At 40.4% G+C, this 6,503-nt stretch overlaps 1 long non-coding RNA gene and 1 pseudogene across 1 annotated transcript; both read right to left on the bottom strand.

Moving 5' to 3' along the window:
• Nucleotides 1-2,563: 2,563 nt before the first annotated feature.
• Nucleotides 2,564-6,423, bottom strand: LOC143890308 (uncharacterized). The gene is made up of 3 exons (XR_013255158.1): nucleotides 6,237-6,423; nucleotides 2,997-3,125; nucleotides 2,564-2,918 (listed from the first exon to the last, which is right to left on the bottom strand). It is a non-coding gene; the product is annotated as an uncharacterized LOC143890308 (long non-coding RNA).
• On the bottom strand, nucleotides 4,169-5,750 carry LOC143890307 (protein ASPARTIC PROTEASE IN GUARD CELL 1 pseudogene; annotated as a pseudogene).
• Nucleotides 6,424-6,503: the final 80 nt, after the last annotated feature.

The raw sequence follows: 6,503 nt of genomic DNA, 5'->3' as shown, positions 1-6,503 counted from the left end.
TAATCTTGAAGTTTCTAAAAATGAAAAACTCAAACACTCCCTTGCATCTATCTCCAATAAATTCTTATAATCGGAAAAAGATTATCAGAATTTATTAGATGAAGAAAAAGAGTTAATTGAAAACAATAGGAAATTGGAGAAGGAAATAGAGGAACTGAAATTAAAAGAAGAAGAGCTTAAGATAAACTCATCTTATGAATTAAATGTTTTAAAAGAAGAAATTAATGAGATGAAATTAGAAAATGAAGAACTTATTTTGAAAAATCAAAAACTACAAGAAGAAAAAGATAAACATGTGCATTCACATTTACATTATTGTAGTTCTATTTGCTCTTCATCTACCAACTCTTATTCTTGTACTTACTGTGTTAGATTAGGACATCATAAATCTAAATGTAGGTTTGGATTTGTGAAATCTTGCAAGTTTTTGTGGGTAGAAAAGATTTATTACATCACACAAACTTGGTTGAACCCAAGTTGGTTTGGGTTCTAAAATCCCTTATTTGATCTACTATTGATTCTAGTAGACTTAGGGTTTGTGCTTAAATGTCAAATCTTTTGAAAATTGATTGCTAAATACAACTTACTAATGTTGATTAATCATCTTGTATCTAGTTTATACTTGTGCTTGAAAGTTACATCTTTTATAATCTTGCATCCTAGATGCTATACATTGAAAGTAGGTTGATCTCTTTGCATCTAGTTATTTGTGCTTATAATTGTAATATCTATTGAAAAAGGTTTTATAGATACTTCACTCCTTGTATTTAGAGTATACTTGTGCTTAATGGTAATATCATGATTGATGAGTTTTTGATACTTACGGAATGAACCATTAGGATTGATGAGTTTTTGCATGGTGCCACTTTTTAAGAGGTTGTTGTTGGATCAAATATCAAGAGTGGTACTTTTATCATACCACCCGAAAGTGACTTGATGCTCGGGCACCATATAATTTTTCAGGATTGCCACCCTATCTTCGTTGCCTTTATTTTTTTTCTTCGAATGGTGAAGCGTTTTATCAGAGTAAGAAGAAAAGAAAAATACACTTGGCGATCTAGATGGTCAGTATAATGAGGAAGGGGATAAAACATAAATACAAAAGCAAAAAACAATAGGACGTAAGGAGGGAGATAATAAAAAAAAGCCTTCTCTTTGACTCCAGCCCACGCAGTATAATGAGGAAGGGGATAAAACATAAATACAAAAGCAAAAAACAATAGGACGTAAGGAGGGAGATAATAAAAAAAAGCCTTCTCTTTGACTCCAGCCCACGCTAACCTATTGGCCTTACCATTGGCTTATCTCCTTACATGCCTATGGGATAAAGAAGTACCCCAATTTCATCAAACCAATGCGAAAACGTCCATGGATAGGGAGTTATCCCCTCCAGCCATCTGATGACATTCAGTAATCTCCTTCTACTATTTGTTTGTTCATGATTGAACGATGTATAATCCCTATATATGCCCTTCGTCTCATTGGAATCTGTGGTTCTAATAGGGCCTGAGAAAGCCCGCCTCATGACTCCTTACTCATCTCTCAATAGTCCCTTCCTCTATGCCAGTCGGTCCTACGTCACCAGTGGTGGATCCATCAAAGTTGGATTTTGGTTTCTTAGGATCTGGTGGTTCTCTTTATGGTGATGGATTCAGCTTCTTGTCAGTACTGAAGCAAATCTCTCTTCACTCATGCTACAAATCATGAGCTGATACAAAGCTAAAGCTTGAGAAGATTTTGACCCAAGTAATGATTAGTGCGATCACATTTATATTGACAAAATGTGAAGACTCAATCAGGCCCATAAACACTTGTGCGTTTCTTTCTTTCCAAAGGACCCATGAGGTGGCTAGCAATACCACTTTCTACGAAGTCTCTCCTTTTCACTGCTAGGGAGCAAAGGACTATTCCTCCAAGAGGGTCAATTAGTCTAGCTGGGAAGACCCACATCACGCCAACTCTTCTCAAAATCTTATCACATACTTCTCTTGCCATCTTATAATGGAGAAATGTGTGGTCCACGGTTTCACTCAATGCCAAACAAAAGGCGCAATAGTCCACTATCAGCATGTTTCAATTTCACAAATGATCTACTGTGAAGATCTTATCAAGAAAAGTAGTCCACCCAAAAGCACATGCCCTGGGGCATAGGAGCGCTCCATACCCCAGCGAAGGGGCAAGGCTCATAGCCAGTCTGAGATACAAAGACTTAACACTAAAAGGCATAGATGAGCACCATTTCTAAACCCTTTTATCCTCTATAGGCCCTCTTCCTTGTCTTCTTGCACATCTGTCACGATAACGTGAACCCCTGTTTTTTACCAAAACATATTCCTAGCTGCCCTCAGTGTTTGAAAGCCAATAATCAATTTAAAATTGATCAAATCATCAAATCAATTTCACCATCTTCTTTATTTTATAAATGGGATCCCGTTTTAGAAGTGTTTTCCAAATAATAAAATGTCAAAACTCATCCTCTTTATAAGTTAATCAGCTACCAAAAGCTATTACAATTCCAAAAAAGCTCTCAACAGCTAAGTAAAAAAGAAAAAACAAGGTGAGTTCGGCCCATTATCAAAACATTGCCACGCCAATATCATAGTCTTTATTTAATGGTGAAAAGAGTCAACAATGCTCAACTCCGGTTGGATTACATATTGAGAGAGAGAGAGAGAGAGAGAGAGAGAGAGAGAGAGAGAGAGAGAGAGAGAGAGAGACATGGGTGGTCCAACACATGAGGCCAACATGAAGATTTGTGCACTCCTGATTTGTCTATATCGTAACTGAGAAGCATTGGATCCAAACTCCGGCATGGATTCCGGCATTGCGAGAAGTGTGACCTTTCACTTTCTCTATCTCTCTCTCTTTCTCTTTCTTTGTACGCTTTTCTCCATCCCCATGCTTACAGGAAGCTTCACCTTCAAGCAAAATTTCACAATAATAATTAATATCAATAATAATAATGGCAAAAATGAGAAAAAATATCAGCAACTTACAGCTAAAAGGCCAATGGACATACAACAGTAGCATGGTCTAGACCGTATATATTTGATTGGCCTTATGATGAAGATATTCGAGCCCTGAAGTCACTGATTGGGCAATCTTTAACTCTGGATGCCGGAATTCTGTGCATTGAATCTTGACTGTTAGTCCATTTCATTTTTTTCAGCCGTTCATTTTCTGGATTGCCAATATTGATACCATAATAGTCATGGATGTTGGATAAGAATGAAGCTAAAAGAATATTTCTATCTTTTTTTTTCGTGGGCTGGTGAAGCTAAACATGAGTTTTGTTGTACTGATGAGACTTTGGATTTTTTTTTTTTCGAATGGTTGTCTAGAGAGTTAGAGACACCAATTGTTACCAGAAGCTTTCTAGTTGGGATAGAAGCTCACTTCCACGAAAGCTCGCTTCAGATTGCTAAATTCTTTTTGCTTCCCAGAGTTTGGGAAAGAAAACTTCCTGCACGCTTCCTCATAATTAAGAGTACACTTTCTATTTTGGTGATTATTTTTTCCTAAAAGATAACTTAATAAGCAATTGAAACATGCTAATATTGTTACCATACAAGTCATGGATGTTGGATAAGGATGAAGCTAAAAGAATATGCCTATTTTTTTCTTCACCAGCTGGTGAACCTAAACAAGAACTTTGTTATAGTTTACTCAAAAGTCATGTAGAATATCCATGGTTTTAAATTTCGACAGAAATCCGAAATTTTGGACCGAAATCGACCGACACCGAAACTACACAAAACCAAAATGGTCATTTATTTCGGCCGAAATTTCGGAATTTCGGTTTTTCCGAAATTAGGCAAAAAAATCTGTTTCTTTAAATATTAATTTAATATTTCACCCAAATTTCTGAAATTTTGATAATTTTGGCCGAAATTTAATAATGAATAAAATATATTTTTTTTGTACCAGATTTCGACTGAAAATTTGAAATTTCAAGGACCGAAACCGGTGCCGAAACCGAAATTTTAAACCTTGGATATACCCATAGTTACCAGCTGGTGAAGCTAAATAAGAACTTTGTTATAGTCTACTCAAGAGTCATGTAGATATACCCATAGTTACGGAAGTTTCCTAATAGGGAGATAAGCTCTGTTCGGAAGCTAAATTCTTCTTGCTTCGCAGATGTAAAGGAAGAATGATTCTTCTTAAATAAGTAAAGCAAAGATGAAATTTATTTAATTTTAATTTCCCAGTGGTAAAACCATCAACCGATATTGTAATTGGTAGAGGTAGCCATCTAGCATTTATTGGGAGAGAAGCCCATGATAGAGTGGTCGAGATCAAAGTTGACACGTGTCCCTTGCTGCTGTACGTTCCCGATTATCGACAACGAGGACGACGTCGGCGCAAAGGCAAGGCAAAAAGTTCCCGACGAGTCCACCGGAATCACGTAGTTCGTAGCTGGAAGTTGCAGCGACTTCCCCTGCGAGAATTGGAAGGCGACAGTGGGAACCTCAACGCTAGTCTTCGACGACAGATCAAAACATGTGTCGAACAACGCAACCCCTGACGTTGGCGGAAGGTCTTGTGCGCCACGTAGGAATGCGTCACGGAGGACGTCGTAGGCCTCGGTCTGGAGGCGTGTCACGGCCGTTCCCGAATCAACGATGACGCCGCCGTTCCCGTTCTCGTCCAAGGCGAATGAAGATGACGGGATGGAGAGAAGCTGGCCGCCGACGCTGATTCCAGTGAGATCCAAATAGTAGAAAGTGTCGAGTTTCTGATTCCGGAGGAGCGGTGCGGTGACAGCGTCGGGGGTGGAGACAGGGCCAAACTGGAGGGTTGAAGACGCGGTGGAGTCACGGTCGACGAGACAGTAAGAGAAGGAGGTGGCGGAGATTTGTGAAGGAAATGAGAGGTTTCCGCGGCCGAGGCTGAGCAAGCCGGCAGCTCCGACGAAGAGGCCTTCGTTGTCGTGGCCGCAGCCGAGGGCGATGTTGTTGACGGAGGATGAGCCGAAGGTGAGGGTTTCGGTGACGAAGTCGCCGACGGTGTAGGAGCCGTCGGCGTAGGAGACCTGGTAGAGACAGGTTTCATTCCGACAAGAGGACATGTCGAGGGATTTACATTGGTGAGAGTTACAACTGAGTGGCGAGTAGGAAGAGGAAGCGGAGGGATTAAAGACGGGATCGGCCTGGTGGTAGCAGTCACTGCAAGGCTGGCATTGGAGCCACGTAACGTCGCTACCGGTGTCGAGAATCATATAGGCGGGTTTAGGTGGGTGACCGATTCCGACTCGGGAGAAATACTCTCCACTCCCTTGACTCGTCCCGGATATGACAGGTCCTTCAATATCTTTTGCATCCATGGGTTTGAGATCGGATATGTCTCCCCATCCTTTGATGGCTACATCTAATTTCGTGTTGAGGGCATCTACCCGCGCCGAGTCACGAGCGAGTCGGGATAAGGTTAGTGTTTTGTAGTCTTTATGTGATGTTTTTAGAGAGTCCCTGGAATGGAGGTGGAGGGTGAAGGAAGATGAAATTATTTTCTCTTCCGCTTCTTCTCTTTGGAGGGTGGTTTTTTGTGGGTCAGTGGAGATGATGTCCATAGTCTTTTGCAGGGAAGCAAGGACATCTAAGGTTGTGGTTTCTGGCCTCCTCTGCGGCGAGTTTCGGCAGAAAACAGGAACCCAAAAGAATAGGATGAATAAGGAGAAGGCAAAAATGTGAGACTTCGGTCCGTTTTCCGCCATTTTGGCCACAAAGATGAGGTGAGGAGAAAGGGAAAGAGTGGGACATTTTATGTTGAAAGAAAGAGAGAAAGATGGGTAACGTGAGAGTATTCAGAGAGCTCACGTCAGTAGCGTTGCTTGGAAAACAAATGCTAAAGCGAGAAAGGGGCTTTGAACCTAATTTTTTCAACCAAGAGTCTTTTGGAAATCTTTGCCTCAAAAACACCAAGATTGTGGTTAGATGTTTTGAAAACGTCTCAAATCTTTCTCAAAGTCACCTCATTTTCGTGGGCATTTGTTCTGTTCCAATTGCGAAAGCAACCTACTGCTGTTCACAAGAAACGCGTGAATAACATATTTCGGCCATCGAGTTTAGGGTAATTTCCCATGTGTCTTATGTTAACAGCAACATCATTAACCTCAAAATAAGGAAGTAAAATACAGTGAATTGTAGGCAAATTTCTCAAATGCAAGGCTAAGTATACACACAGAAAATAAAGCCTAAGTATAATGATGGATATGAAAGAGAAGAAGGAGAATCAACCTGAATTAGAGAATCGATACCTCCAGCAAAACCCTAAAGCATTAAAATACAGTCCGCAAACAAGAATCGTAGGCAAATCCCTAAAATACAACCCTAATTCTACCAACCAAAAATACACCCAAAGTATAATGCCGAAGATGAAAGAAGAATGAGAATCAAACGGAATTGATAGAATCCATAGCTCCACCAAAACCCCACCCCTCTAGTCCTCTACAGCCGGTACAACACTCCAAACTGGTATCTCTCTGTTGGTGGGCCCACCAAGTA

The sequence above is a fragment of the Tasmannia lanceolata genome, unplaced genomic scaffold (genome assembly GCF_043159265.1).
Source record: "Tasmannia lanceolata isolate RefF3 unplaced genomic scaffold, GAP_Taslan_0.1 ptg000013l, whole genome shotgun sequence".
Lineage (NCBI taxonomy): Eukaryota > Viridiplantae > Streptophyta > Magnoliopsida > Canellales > Winteraceae > Tasmannia > Tasmannia lanceolata.
Note: the sequence above shows the minus strand (reverse complement) of the source record. Positions and strands in the feature narration are given on the sequence as shown.